This window comes from Balaenoptera ricei, chromosome 7 (assembly GCF_028023285.1).
Source record: "Balaenoptera ricei isolate mBalRic1 chromosome 7, mBalRic1.hap2, whole genome shotgun sequence".
Lineage (NCBI taxonomy): Eukaryota > Metazoa > Chordata > Mammalia > Artiodactyla > Balaenopteridae > Balaenoptera > Balaenoptera ricei.
Window position 1 is genome coordinate 112,686,764 of NC_082645.1, and position 16,366 is coordinate 112,703,129.

The 16,366-nt window shown below is 40.6% G+C and overlaps 1 protein-coding gene across 1 annotated transcript in view; it reads left to right on the forward strand.

The window, feature by feature from the left end:
* FBXO36 (F-box protein 36) overlaps positions 1-16,366 on the forward strand; it is a 100,282-nt gene that overhangs the window by 30,462 nt on the left and 53,454 nt on the right. The gene's annotated exons all lie outside the window — the stretch shown is intronic.

Genomic DNA, 16,366 nt, shown 5'->3' on the forward strand with positions numbered 1-16,366 from the left:
TCTCCCCATTCCAATCTCAGACCATTTATTACTTTTTATGTTTTATTTCATTTTATTTTATTTCTTGTATTACAAAAAGCTTACTTTATTTACAAAGAAATGAGGTGCACTAATACAATTGATAGCAGGTAAATGGAAGTAAAATTGTAGAGCACCTTTGAAGAAGTAAGGCTACTTGTATTTCAGTAGCTACTGAATCAGTAAGGCGACTTATTTCCTGGTAGACCTGTTTACCACAGAGGACTTCCCAGTTTTAAAATTCTATAGCAATAAGTCACCTTCCTTTTTTTTTTTTTTTTTTTTTTTAAATTTTTGTTAGGTACATTTAATTAATTAATTAATTTTATTTTATTTATGGCTGTGTTGGGTCTTCGTTTCTGTGCGAGGGCTTTCTCTAGTTGCGGCAAGCGGGGGCCACTCCTCATCGCGGTGCGCGGGCCTCTCACTGCCGTGGCCTCTCTTGTTGCGGAGCACAGGCTCCAGACGCGCAGGCTCAGCAATTGTGGCTCACGGGCCCAGTGTCTCCGTGGCATGTGGGATCTTCCCAGACCAGGGCCCGAACCCGTGTCCCCTGCATTGGCAGGCAGATTCTCAACCACTGCGCCACCAGGGAAGCCCCTTCCTTTTTTTAATTTGAGGGATTGCCTGCCAGTTTGACTGGAAAGAGTCCGAAGCCCAACCGACAAAATGTTTAGCCCTTTTGTGGAGTTTAATATCTTTTTCTCTTTTGTGGTCATTTAAATATCACTGCCTGAGAATTCCTTCTTCACTTTTATCACGGTGATTTCCCCAGCACCTGCCCTCACTTAGCATTTCAAAAAAGAAGAAAAGCAGCAGACAGCGATGATTTAGCCCCCTTTTTAAGCCCTGTTGTAAAATCAGATGTGGCTGAATTATAGTCTTAATTTTTAAATGTACTCGATATGATTAAAATACGAAATTTCGGGCTTCCCTGCTGGTGCAGTGGTTAAGAATCCGCCTGCCAATGCAGGGGACACGGGTTCGAGCCCTGGTCCGGGAAGATCCCACATGCCGCGGAGCAACTAAGCCCGCGAGCCACAACTACTGAGCCCACGTGCCACAACTACTGAAGCCCACACACCTAGAGCCCGTAGTCCGCAACAAGAGAAGCCACTGCAATGAGAAGCCCGTGCACCGCAACGAAGAGTAGCCCCTGCTCACCGCAACTAAAGAAAAGCCTGTGTGCAGCAACAAAGACCCAATGCGGCCAAAAATTAAAAAAAACAAAACAAAACAAAAAACTAAACTTCACTTAACAGAAAATAGCCTGCTCATTCACAGAAAAGTACTTCTGTGGCAATTTCATAATAAAAAGGCTTTCTCAGCTGTTTAATTGCTTGGTATCTTTACTTCATTCTTTTTGATATTTAAATTAAAAGAAATAAATACATAAATGCATAATGAGTATACATATAAAGATATGTTTAAATAATGTAAAGTAAATCTAAAATGTTTACTAATACAACTCTATAAATATAAATTAAAATATCAATATTACTTACATAAATAAAATTTTGTATCTTCCAAAATATAGTTTGATGTATTCATATCCCACATTTGATGTGTTCTAGTACCTAGAAAACCTAGTGTCATTTTTCAACAATATAGGCTACTGGAAAAATCTCTCACCTTTCTTGATTTAATTTCTGCCGTTTGCTGGCTGGGTGCCAGTTGGATAAGTTAATGTTTTAATTTATTCAATAATTTATTCAATAAGCACTTACCAATTTCAACTCTGTGCCTTTCACCATGGGCACTTGGCAGGTTAAAAAAAAAAAGTCACTAAGGCTTGGAGATGGCTTTATAGACTAGTGGTAGTAACAAAAGATAAACAAATAGTTATACTTCAGTGGGTTACATGTCCACTGAATGAAACTCTCTAGTAGATACTGGGGATGCTTGCGTGGAATTTGGGCCATAGAAGGCCCTACTGGGATGTGAAGGAGAGATTTTAGACCATCCTCTGCAAATGCAGGGAGACATTACAAGGCAAGGAATCCTAGAGAGCTTAGCCTTGGAAATCTGGGACTATTTATTCTGGGAAGAGGAGGAAACTAGGGAAGTAGTCAAATGCCGCAGAGTACAGGTATCCCCCGCTTTTCAAAAGTTCGCTTTATTCCACTTAACTTTTAGGAAAGACCGACATTAGTACCTGCTTTCACTAACTGAAAGAAATCCGAAGTTTTTCGCTTTTATGGAAAAAAAGGTGAAAAGCAAAAATAGCTTTGAGCATTGTTTTGCAGTGGCCCCTTATAGTGGCTGCTCACACCCCAAGGAGCAAGAGTGGTGCCGTCAAGCTCCTTCCCCGGGAACCACACAGGCATCTCAGCCTCAAGTCGCCATAGCTTTGAACTGTGTCTGTGAGCATCTGTGCTTGATCTCGATTTATTTTGTGCATCCTTTAGCAAGATGTGTCCCAAGGTCATCGCTTCTTTGCTTTATGCCATTCCGGTTTAGGAAAGGTTTCATAGGAATGCTGTACTTCCGGATGGGGGTGGAGGGGTAGCTGTATGGTAAAATAAAGATAGGTGTACCCTTAGATATGGAGGTTGGCAGGATCCTGATATTTGCAAGATGGATTCTGTAACATGATGTGTGTGAATGAAAAATGAGGAAATAAAGACAAGGAAAATGGCTGGTTTTTCCAAGCAATTTATTTATAAAGGTAGGGAAAGCATGATCAAAGGATTGTTGTAGTTATTGGAAAGGAAAGGTTTGAGCATGATGAAGGTTAAAAGGAAGGAGCCAATGGAAAGGGAGAAGATGGCAAAATGGTATAATTGAAGTAACATGAACTTTGGTGTCAGACAGACCTGAATTAGAATCTTGTTAAAAAAAAAAAAGAATCTTGTTAGCGGTGCAACCTTGCCCAATGAAACTCACCCCCTGAATCTCACTTTCCTCAACTATAACATGAAAACCCAGTATGTAAATGAAGTTTCTTCATTCACATAATTATTATTATTATTATTTTTTTTTTGGCTGCATTGCGTCTTTGTTGCTGCACGCAGGCTTTCTCTAGTTGTGGTGAGCGGGGTCTACTCTTCGTTGCGGTGTGCGGGCTTCTTGTTGCAGTGGCTTCTCTTGTTGCGGAGCACGGGATGTAGGTGCACAGGCTCAGTAGTTGCGGTGCATGGGCTTAGTTGCTCCGCGGCATGTGGGATCTTCCCGGCCCAGGGCTTGAACCCGTGTCGCCTGCATTGGCAGGCGGATTCTTAACCACTGCGCCACCGGGGAAGCCCCACGTAATTATCTTTAACAGCAGATGCTGAACACGCAGAAAAGAAAAAATACTTGTCCTTGCTTTCTAGGATCTTACGGACTGGAAGATGTAGTTGTAAAGAATATAAATCAACAAATTTGAGAGATGTTTAGGAGGATAAAAAATATTTGAGGACCTGGTTACTGTTTGGATTTGGAGTAAGAGAGAAAGTTGTACAGTAGACAGTGGCATGGGCATGGGTCCTAACTGGCTCAGAAACATGGGCAGGGACTCCTCATATTCCATGGTTGAGAGAGAGAATAAAGTGAAATGTGTAGCACACCCAGTGTCTCAACAGGGTAAACTCAATTGTTGCTAATTATTATTATTAATTGATTAATACTATTATTGATTCCCAGGTTCTTTGGCAAACAGTGATGCCTGTAGGTTGGCGAACTTTTTCTGTAAAGTGCCATACAGGAAATATTTTATTTTATTTTATTTTTTATTTTTTTAATAAATTTATTTATTTATTTTTGGCTGCGTTGGGTCTTCGTTGCTGTGCACGGGCTTTCTCTAGCTGCGGCGAGCGAGGGCTACTCTTCATTGCGGTGCGCAGGCTTCTCATTGCGGTGGCTTCTCTTGTTGTGGAGCACAGGCTCTAGGCACACGGGCTTCAGTAGTTGTGGTATGTGGGCTCAGTAGTTGTGGCTCATGGGCTCTAGAGCGCAGGCTCAGTAGTTGTGGCGCACGGGCTTAGTTGCTCTGCGATGTGTGGGATCTTCCCGGGCCAGGGCTCGAATCCGTGTGTCCTGCTTTGGCAGGAGGATTCTAAACCACTGCGCCACCAGGGAAGCCCAGGAAATATTTTAGGCTTTGTGGGCCATATATGGTCTCCACTGTATATTCTACTTTGTGTTTTTGTTTTTTTTGTTCTTTCCTTTTTAAAAATGTAGAAACCATTCTTAGCTCAAGCTGTGGTCATATTTGGCCTGCTGGCTGGAGTGTGCTGAGCCCTGGTAATGCCATTCCCCACACAAGAACCCAGGAAGAGGTGGCTAGAGGAGAAGACATTGAGGTGGCATATCCAGGTAGAGATGTTCCTTAGGCCAGAAGATCGGGGCTGGAGGTATAAGTGGTGAATCATCAATACACTGATGGTGGGAAGCCAAGGAAAGAGTCTTAGGGATGGGTGAGATCGCCCAGGAAGACTGTGTAGCGTCTACCCAGTAAGATGAGGGAAGGGCCAAAGACAGGACTACAGAAAGCCCTGTTCTTCTCCAGGATCAGAGTGAAGGTCGCAGTCCCAAGCAGGCTAACCGGACACTCCACGAGAGGTAAAGCAGTTTCGGTGCAGTGGCTTACATGCTGTGACAGATTTATGCACAGGGTCCTGTGAGGGAACACGGACGAGGCATGTAACCAGCCTGGCCTTGAAAAGGGAGCTCAAAATAGCACACCTTAACAGTCTTGTGAGATGCCTGAGAGTTAGCCAAGTATTCCAGGCAGAAGAAACAGCCAACACAAAGGCACGGAGGAGAGGGAGACAAGTACAGGTACTGGTTTGTAGACAGATTAAAACGTAAGGTAAGGCATAGGCTGGGACAGATCAACAGGGCCAGATCAAGGAGCGTTTTATCTGTAGTGCCAATGCCTTGAAAGGGATGGGGAACCCTGGAAGAGTTTTAAGCAGAGGGTTGACACGATCCCATTGATGTTTCAGAAGGAGCACCCTGGCAGCAGATGTATGAAGGAGGGGCTGGTAGAGAATAGAAAACCTTTGGACCTGTCCAAGAGGAAAATACTTAGGGTTCCTTAATCAGCAGTGGGCTGGTAAATGGTTTGCAACTGGTTCTCCAAGGGAAAAATCCCTGATGCGTAGCAATTGCCAGTTTCTGTGGTGTAAATATTTCCGTCATGGCCAAACTAAGGCAAGTAGTGGGAATACAGAGAAGGGGTGGATTAGAGAGAGATTTAGGAGTTGAACTGATACTTAGCAACTGGTTAAATTGGGGTGAAGAAGTATAGGCTTTTCCAGGCTTTTGGGGGTTGAGATTGGGATATCACTGAAATAGGGACAACAATAAATAAGTAAATCTACATGGTCCCTCTCCCGCTACTAGAATGTAAACTCCATGGATATAGGGACTTTTAATTATTTCCTACACTACTGTGTCCCTAGCACCTAGAACAGTAAGTGCATGGTACGTGGTTGACACACAGTAAATTTTTTTGTTTTTGTTGTTGTTGTTGTTTGTTTGTTTTAATTTTCTTTTTTGGCTGTGCCACGCGGCTTGCGCGATCTTAAGTTCCCTGACCAGGGACTGAACCAGGCCCGCAGCAGTGAAAGGGCAGAGGGAGTCCTAACCACTGGACCGGCAGGGAATTCCCTCAATAAATTTTTTTGAATGAATGAGTAAATGTTCCCAATTAAGGCACTACAGAGATCACTGCTGACTTAAGAAGTAGCAGTGCCCATGAAGCACTGTGGAGCTGTTACCTGAAAAACCGGGTTTGTCTCTTGGTGGGTGTTGAGCCAAAAGACACAACCAAGCCAGAGATCAGGAGAAGGAAGGATTAATAATTGCTTGCAATGAGTAAGGAGAACACAGGGGATCTTTTCCAAAGCAGTATCTCCTAAGCAGCAAAGCTGGTTAAGTTTTAAGCTAAAGGTACATGCATCTTCATGAAGAGGCTTGGGCTGTCGGTGGACAGAGTCCAAGCTGTAGCTGACTGAAGTTACGAGGGACAGAAAAGGTCAATGTCATCATCCCTTAGGTTCCAGTTGATCTGGTGGTTGAGTGCTTCAGGCTAATCTTTACTGCTGAAACGGAACTGGGAGTCTTTACAACTGATATATTACCTTTGCTGTTGTTACTTCTCTTGCCTGATAACACTTTGTTCCTGCATTCTTTTGTTCCCTGAAGATCATTAATTACTAATACCTGTTCAGGGGCAAGCACTGTGGCCAGGCTTAGATTACCAAATGGCTTAGGCCCCAAATGGCTTTTCTTCTGTCGAGAAAGCCGTGCCTGGTTCTCTTTCTCAGGGGACCCCCTACCCTATCTTCTTACAGAGCTAGGGTGTAGTAGGTTGAAAAGAGATGGGATGAGGAATTTGAGACAATGCACAGACAACAGTTTGAAAATCTCATCTCTGAAAAATAGGCAACACGATGGATGGCAGCCAACTGGAGGAAATTTTACGTTACTTTGTCTCAGGAGAAATGAACCTTGGGACTTCCCTGGTGGCACGGTGGTGAAGACTCCGCACTCCCAATGCAGGGGGCCCGGGTTTGAACCCTGGTCAGGGAACTAGATTCCACATGCATGCTGCAACTAAGAATTCACATGCCATAACTAAGGAGCCCTCCTGCCGCAACTAAGACCAGCACAACCAAATAAATAAATAAATAAATAAATATTTAAAAAATAAAATAAATAAGTGAGGCTGAATGCCCTCATAAATCTATTAAAAAAAAATGAATCTTAGCATATAGCTTCCGGGAGCCACCCTGAGCCCTAGGACTGGGGAGCTGACAAGACATATGGCACCAAGACCTTGTGTTAAAATAACAGCCCAAATAAAAAATCAAGAGCTGAGTCTGCAAGAGAATGAAGGACAGACAGGAGGTGTGGAGATAAGGTGAGTTCCACTGGCGGTCAGAAGTCAGAGGCTAGAAGCCAGGAAAGATCTAGATTGTATGGCTTGTCAGATGATTTTGCTCGATTCCAGTTTAGCTTAAACAGAAAGAGCCTGGGATGCTTTGGCCAGCTGTTAAACTTGAACCCTAGAATGGAACTTCATAAATATTGGCATGAAAACTCTCACAAGCTTGCATTTGTGGTCATGGGTATAACTTGGGAAAAGAACTCTTTGAATAAAATATGTTTCCTTTAACCTTTTTTTCAAGAAAATGCTTTTTCTCCCCAAGAGAACATTTTATAAATTATTTTAATTTCTGTACCTGATATAAATATTTTTAGGCATTGCTTTATTTTAAATTGTATATTTGGAAATTTACGCTATCATACCAGACCGCAGGCCAGACAAAACTTAAGGTTTAATTGAGGACTTTTCCTTGAATTATTTTATCTTCTTTTCTCTCTAATAAGTGCTTTCCTGCTTTAAATCAGTTTCATTCCTGGCTTAGGGGAGTTCCCCAAGACCAGGCTTTGAAATGCAAGGGCATAAGATTTTACATTTCAAAAGCCCAAACTTTGGGTGGGAGGGAGACAAGTTTTTGGCACAGACAATAGATTGGTTAGGATGTGCAGAGAGCCTGCCCCTCTATTCTACAACCCAGCAAACCTCCCAGACTGTAGGTGGGAGAAGACATGCAGAGAAGAGGGAAGAATTTAGATGCCGCTGGTCCACGTGAAGGGTCCTTGGCCATTTCCTTCCAAGCTGCTTTGGGGGGTGAAGGTCAAAAACCCGGCAGACTCCCCAGGTAGATTGAGGCTCCGAGCTGAGCAGACCTCCTCCCTCCCCCTCCCCACCAGGTGCGGAGTGGGAGAGTCTGTTCGGAGGTCCAGGTGCCGCCCACCGGCGGCTTGTTGCAAGAGAAGGCAATGACTGGACAGACCTCACAGCGCCCCCAGCCGTGTGGTCTGGGACTCCGGCAGGACTCAGGCAGTCAGAAGATGCCTCCTCCTACATCCACCAGCGGTGGTGGTGGGGGGGGAACGTGTTGCCAAGAGGGCACTGGGAGGAGACTGGTGCTGCCCTTACCAGTTACCATGATAACCCAAGAACAGATGGGACGGAGGGTATCTCACCTCTCGCTGGCTTGTAAATAATGGCATGGAGGACTCACCTCTCCTCTGAAACTTGAACTCAGCCTCAGACAGAGAAGAGGAAGGTGCCAAAGTTAATCTAGCAAGTCATGTGAGTGGCGGACAAATAAGATCTTTTACTGACTGTTAGGACACAATAACGTGACTCACACTACATCTTGAAGAATGAGTTTTTCTAGAGGACAAGGCAGCAGGGGATGCTCTAGGCATTGGACATGCATGTGCAAGTGCATGGCAGTATAATCAAAACATGGTACTTCCAGACAACCTGCTGGAGTGACGATAAGAAAGGATCCTGGCCGGGAGCAGGATGCTGGCCACCCAGAGGCCGATTCCTCATTGTGTTGCGAGCACCTTCTCCACGGAAGATGCACTGCGCTGTAGCGTGGTCTGAACGCGGGTTGCAAAAGAATTTCCAGACACAAGGCACAATGTAAAGAAGATAGAATTTATTAGAGAGAGGGTCGCTGCCAGAACAGCAGGCCAACTTCCTAGTAGTCTGGGAGAGTCGAGCCCGAACATGTGCTATTGATCAGTTTTTATAGCCAGAAAACAGTGGAATGGTCCGAGGTGAAAATTTCATTTACTGGTTGGTCGAGGCACATACACCTTCCTTCTATAGGGTGGGAGTGGGGCAGGGCAGATGCCTTTCCTTATTTGGGACAGGTCCCGTTGCCCAGGTGGGCGTCCGTCGCCCAGGTGGGCTCAGGAATTTAGTATCTATCACAACATGGTAGGGAGGGCAATTAAGAGTCCGGTAGGGGGTGTAACGCTGACACTTTTTCAGGCAGGGCCGTCCTTTGTCCTTGAAGTACCACTGTCCTTGGAGCACCACAGGCTGCGCGGCCAGGATGCTCCAGACAAGAGCTTTCAAGGAGCTGGCTACAGAAAGCATGCAGACGTGAAAGCAGATGCAGGAGTGAACGTCAAAGCATCTGAATAAAGTGCTCATGATGGCTGTTTTGCTCTTATTCTCCCTTATAACCTGCAGTTTAGCAGGAAAGGCTATTAGGTGTAATCCCGTGGTTATAATATAAAATACATGTACCACTTGTCTCCAGTGAGCACCTCGGCTTTAGGCTAGGATGCTGAGGGAACTTTGCTTACGCCTGCACGCTTGGGAGGGCCACACGGAGCATGCTGGGTGAGCAGCAAAGCATTTTACTAGCTCCACTTTCTCACCATCGGCTTCTCCAGGCCTCAAATAGCACCTGCCCTGACCACCCTATTTAAAATGGAACCCCCATCTGCCACCCAACACTCCCTATTTTCTCTTCCTTGTTTACTTTTCTTCACAGCATTTATCACGTTCTAATACACTATGAAATATATTTACTTGTTTTGTTTATCTGCATCTCCCTTCCCCCCCCCCCCGCCCCGGTAGAAAGTAATCTCCATGGGGGCAGGGGTTTGTCTGTTTTGCCTAGAACAATGCAATGCCCCTAGTCCTTGTGAAATGTGGAATGAATGAAACGCCATGACTTCTCAGCACATCAATCACACCCCCATCAAATATAAGCTAAAAACCCGTCCAATGGCAAATATTAATTTATGGGTCAGCACCATTAGGATTATAAGTACGACTGCTTCCCTCCGGGGTTATGGACATTGAAGAGCTGAGGCTTGTGGTCATTCCAATCACGTAACAGGTTGAACAGATTTAGAGGCTTTGGGGTCAGATAGACCTGGATTCAGATTCTACTAAGCAGTGAATGAGTTAGGGCAAGCTTTTCTAAACTTCCTTGAGTCTTAGTTTATTCATCTGTAAAATGTACAGTGATACTAACCTCCTAGGGTTGTTGTAAAGACCGGATGGGATAAAACATACAGCACCCTACATGTGGTGCAGGGTACGTACTCGATGAGATCTGTTATTATTTTCTCATTATCATTTTGGGAGCTGTATTAGTCTGCTGGGGCTGTCATAATAAAATACCACAAATTGGGTGGCTTTAACAACAGAAATTTATTTTCACATAGTTTTGGAAACTGGGAAGTCCAAGATCAAGGTGTTGGCAAGTTTGGTTTCTCCTGAGGCCTCTCTCCTTGGCTTGCAGATGGCCACCCGCCACTGTGTCCTCACATGGCCCTTCCTGTGTACATGTGCATCCCTGGTGTTTCTTCCTCTTCTTAGGAGGACATCAGTCCTGATGGATTAGGGCCTCACCCTTATGACATCATTTAACCCTAATTACCTGTTGAAAGGCCCCATCCGCAAATATAGTCACAGTGGGGGTTAGGAGTTCAACGTAGGAATTTGGGGCAGAACACAGTGCAATCCATAACAGATGCTGAGGAATTTTCAACAAAGTATATCCAATTTTGATATATTTAATAATTAGGAAATATTTAAATCCCAGAAATAAAAATGTTTTATTGGGTTTCTTTTTGTTTTTTGACTAGCAGATAGGCACTGAAAAGGGCATAGATGCAAGTATTTGGTGGCTGGTGTTCATTTTACAAACAAGAAGAAAGAAAACCAAGGGAAGAGGGAAACATGTGGAGAGAAACAGAAAGAAGACACAGAAATAAAACTATGAAATGACCCCTTACCAAATGGTAGGGCTGTACCTGAGGATGCATTTGAAGAGAACAGTACCAGGGAACAAGAGGAAACATAACTAGCTCCCACTGGAGAGAAAGGAGAGACAGAGAGAGAAACTGTATTTCTTTCTTTTCGTTTTTTTTTTTTGGCTGCGTGGCATGCAGGACATTGGTTCCCCGACCAGGGATTGAACCCGTGCCCCTGCAGCGGAAGTGCGGAGTCTTTCTGATGGCAAATGTTTATCTAGTCAAGAGAGAAACTGTCAGCTTCTTGGTCAGTTGGGTCTGATGTCCCCTCCTTCCCTGCCAGGGAATTTGGCACGTGTAGAGCAGAGCTACTTCTAACTAGACCCTGAGAAACTTGGGGGTGATATTTTAAAAGAAATGTTTTATTTATTTATTTACTTGGTTGTGCCGGGTCTTAGTTGCAGCAAGCAGGCTCCTTAGCTGTGGCTTGCCAGCTCCTTAGTTGTGGCATGCATGTGGGATCTAGTTCCCTGACCAGAGGTGGAACCCAGGCCCCTTGAATTGGGAGTGCGGAATGTTAAACCCTATGCCACCAGGAAAGTTCCTGGGGGAGATTTTTAAAATAAGTTTTTTACCAGTAGATTACTATTTTGTACCAAAAGCAAAACCGTAGACACCTTCCAATTGTAAATAGTAATTTTATAAAGAAGCAGCTTACAGGCTTAAGGGCAGGTATATCTCTAAATTCACCCTGTGAAGTGGAGCCATAGACACCGGGGCCTTCCTACCTGCTTAGTCACTTTTCCTGCCCATATCCAGGAAGGTTTTGGCGAGAGGGTTCTAGATTGTATTATTTTTTCCAGGCATTGTTCCAGAATGCCTGGAAAAAATAATATTGTACTAATGCAAAAAAAAAAAAAAAAAAGAAAGAAAAAGGAAAAAAGAAAGAAAAGGCTCCACTTGCATCTGTGTTCAGAGCTTTTTTTTTCTTGGTTTGATCTTATTGTTTGCAGAGTACTCTGAATTTCTTTGAGATTTCTAGCACGCCCATCTGGCAGACACACTTAGTATTTTGGGGTCAGGCCTCTGCAAAGTGTGTGTTAGAAGTGACTGGCGTGGCCTTGACTCACACTGTCTTCCTGCACTTGGGAATGGTCCCACCATCTCCAGACTTAGAAAATTGTGGGTTTCATCAAGTTTTTTAACTGGAGCTGCAAGAGTGGATCTGTGCATCTTCTAAACCTAGGGAACTACATCTGTATTCTTGGCCTGTCATGTAAACAAATTCTAGTAATAATTCGATAGGTAAGAAAAATTAAAATGTATCTGGTACCCTGCTAAGCACATGTACACATATCAGTTCATGTTAATCCTCCCAGAAGATATGAACAAGAGCAGGCAAACAGAGATTATGAGCCCCGCCAAGGCTACCCGCTAGTAAGCCCTCACCTGGAATGTTCCTCTGGGTCCAAAGCACCTGCTCTGATGCGCTTGAAGCCCCATTTGTGCCTTCACCTGTAGGAACTCAGTGACATCCATCCACTTTGGTATGATGTCCGTGTTTTTTGCTCTCATTACTTATATGACTCTTTTCCCCCCTGAATCAAAAGTACTCATGTTGGATATGTATTGGAAAAAATATTTATGTTCAGTATGTATAGTTTTCTTATTTATTCTCTTTCCGTTATGCAAAATATTGTACAAGATTTGCTTTCAGAAAATCTGCCTAGTAAGAGATTGTGTCTGAGGTGTAAACAGCCAAGTCATGATGCATGGTAAGGAGAAAATGAGAGTAATCGTGAATTCTGTAGGACCTCCAATATGATTTATTGTAACAATGTTTTTAAATAAAGAACACTGCTTAAAGTTACATTTCTGGATCTCATGACCTAGGAGAGGAAGCAAATCTAATAGATACCGCCTCTGTAGTGAATTTTCAAGTCAAAATAATAGCTTCTGATCAGTCACCTCTAGAATTTTGATTCCAAGATTTCAGCCAGAGAATAAGGATGGTACTAAAGCATGCATAATAAGTCTTCGTGTGGTGCTATCCCTCATTCCTGTGCCACTTTATAAAATAAAAATGGTATTATTATTATTTATTGTTTTTAAAGTAATACTTTTCCCATAAAATCTTGTAGTATTACTTTTTGCATTTATCATAATAGTCCATCTAGATTTTATTTTTGAATGTAGTTGGAGGTAGAAGTTTAAATTTATTTCTTTTAAGTAGATGCCTTATCATATCAACACTATTTATTAATAATTCATCCTTTTCTTCTCAAGTTGAAATAATACCTTTACCATACATTAGTTTCCCATTTACATCTGACGCTACTTCTGAACTTTATTCTATTCTACCAATATATTTGTTTATTATATACAAATACCATACTATTTATTTATAATTGCCTTGTATTACATTCTAATATATTGCAAGATATTATTCTTTCTTCCCAAGATTTTCTCGGCAATTTTCACATATTTATTTTATCATATGAATTTTACAAAATTTTGTCCTCTTACCAAAATAGGAAAGTGAATTCTGATTGGTGTTGCATTAGGTTTATATATTAATTTGGGAAAGGGTGAGTTTCTCTTTTTAGAAATTGAAATTTCCAATCTTAGAATATGAAATGTCACTCAGTTTGTTCAGGTATTGGCATTAGGACCATCAGTAAAATTGAATAGCACTTTTTTATTAGGTTCTGTAACCTTTATGTTTGTTATTTTTAGGTATTTTAGTGTTTTAAATTATTGTGTGTGGGGTACATTTTTCCCATATCCATTTCTAACTGCTTATATTATAAATATTATATATAAATTATTTATTTTAAATAAAGCTATTTTATGTATAATTTCATATATCCAATCTCCCTATTAAATTTTCATGAATTCTATTCAATAGTAGATTTTTAGCTGTCATATCTATTAAAACACCTTCTCTTCCTTCCAGTTATTTTCTTATTTTATTGTATTAGCTAGAAAACCAAAAGTACTGTTGAATAAAAGTGGCCTTGTTCCTGATTTATATGTCAAGGCTTCAGTATTTTACCATTCAATATGGCGTTTACCAGGTGTATGGGTTTGTATATATGTGAGTGTGTGTGTGTAAATATATTTTATATTTAAGTAGTTTCGTTCTATCACTATTTTACTTAGGATTTTTTTTTTTAACTTAGGATTTATATTAGGAATGGCTACTGAATTTTGTCAGCATTTTGAGACTTTGATTAATCTAATCCTAGGATATTTTCTCTTTGATTTATTGATGCAGTGAATTATATTGATATTAAATATTAGGAATGTAGTTTAGGAAAATATATGAGTAACCTTCAAGTGTGGGAGGCCTTCTTAACATAGGAAGCACAAAAGTCATAAGGGAAAAGATTTCAAGATTTAAGTTTAGAAAAAAATGTTGGGAACTTCCCTGGTGGTCCAGTGGTTAAGACTCCGTGCTTCCATTGCAGGGGGCACGGGTTCAATCCCTGGTTGGGGAACTAAGATCCCGCTTGCCGCATGGTGCAGCCAAAAAAGAAAAAGAAAAAAACGTTACATTTCTGAAATGGTGCATATAGCATAAACAATGTCAGTTGATACCCTTATCAAACAAAGAATTATAACCACTACTTAGGATAAAAAGACCTTTTATGAATTGATAAGAAAAAGATAAGCCATAAGGGAAAATAAAAACAACATGATACGATCAGGCAATTCATTAATTCAACAATTATTATTATTTTTTAGCTCCTACTATATTACTGACACTCTTCTAGATCCTGGGATAATAGCAATGAGCAAAACGATCAAAGACTCCCAGCCTCCTGGACCTAATGTTCTAGCGGGGGGATTCACCTCACAATATGTTCTGGAGGTCCCTCCCCGGCAGCACATGGAGATCTTCCTCATTCTTTTTTAGGACAGAGAATGACAAGTACATACTCCTTTGTATGGTTGTGTGAAAAGTTTATTCAACCAGTCTCCTGCTGCCACACTCAGGTTGCTTCTAATCTCTTTAGCTTTTGCAAATAATACCTCAATGGAGAACCTCATTTATTATTAGATCATGCTAAATTTCCCTCCCTAGCTGTTGTACCATAATCATCAGATTTCCTGTTTCTCCACAGCCTTGCTAACAGTGTGTTTTCAGTCTTTAGGATTTTGTCAGTCTGGGTAGATGAGAAACAGAAAACACGTACGTTGGTGTGATTTTAATACGCTTTTTATTATTCTGAGTGAAATTGAGCATCTTTTCATGTTTATGGACCATGTGAATATTTTCCCTGTGAACGTGGTTTTCCTGTCTTTTGCTCACTTTTAAAATTAATTTGTTGGTTGTTTCTCTATTTCTACAAACTCTTTAGGGAGATTAACCCTTTGTTGTGATATTAACTGTGAATGTTTTTCCCAGTTTGTCATTTTTCTTTTGTCTTTGCTGTATTTTTTTTTAAAAATCAGGCTTCTTGCTATGCTTTTAGTACAGTGAAAATTACCCTTTTTAGGTTCCATAAATTTGATAAATGTATAACCACCACCATAATAAAGATATAAAATATTTTCACCAACCCCAAAAGTTTTCTCATGTCCGTTTGCAGTGAGTCCCCTTTCCCACCTCCATCCCCTGGTACCACTGACCTGATTTCTGTTTTGCCTTTTTCAACATGCCCTAAATGGAATCATACAGTGTATCTGGTTCTTTTTTATATCTGGCTTCTTTCACTTAGCATAATGCTTTTGAGATTCAACCATGTTTTTGCATGTATGAGCAGTTCTACTTATTGCTGTGTAATATTTTTTCATTTGGATGTATTTATCTATTTACCAGTTGATGGATATTTTGGTTGTTTCCAATTTGGAGGTACAGTGTATTATGAACAATGCTGCTTTAAACATTTCCATACAGGTCTTTGGAGACTTTGCCGTACAGAAGTTTTTTATATTTATATAATCAAATGTATAAATCTTCTCTTTTCTGGCTTTTGGATTTTGAGACATAGTTAGAAAGATAATAAGAGGATTCACTACTTTTTTTTCCTTCTAGTACTTGTATGGTCTCATTTTTTTTACATGCAGATCTTTGATCTATTTGTAATTTATCCTGAAGTGAGGCATAAATCAATTTTCTTTTTCTAACTGGCCACCCAATAGTCCCCAAATTCCTATATCAATCTTTTAAATCTGATTTAAGAAAATCTATTTTACAATTATTTGTAATTACTTATAGTTTATTAGAAACATTTTAAGTTTATTACAATTATTTGTGTTTATCACAAATATTCAATTAAAGTTAGAAGTTAAAAACCTATTTTTCTTTAAATCTCAAATACAACTTACAAATCTAGGAAATTCAATTGTAAATCAAGTAATTTTGTATTAAAATTAAAAACACTCATTTTCATTGTTCTTTGATTAATGTTTAATTAGCTTATAAATTTAACAAATTGTAATCCCTTAAACATTTAAGCACAGTTTATGAACTTAATCAAATTACCTTAAAAATTATAAATTAAAGCCACAAAACTCTTAAATATAATAAATTAAATTCTCTTAAATTTAAATAACACTGACAAACATGATTAAATCCTCTTAAGCATTTCAATCTATCTCATGAATTTAATATATTTGGTTTTCTCAAGTACTTCTGAAATCTAAAGAGACATAATTACAAATCTAACAAAATCAAACCACATGTTTATAAAACTGTAGAGAAACAAACTTTAAAATGTAGATGATCAAACTCTTTTAAACGTTTAAACATCTTAAAATCATTATAAATTTAATAGATATTCCTAAGTTTAAACGTTGACTACCAACTTAATCATTTGCATTAGCCTAT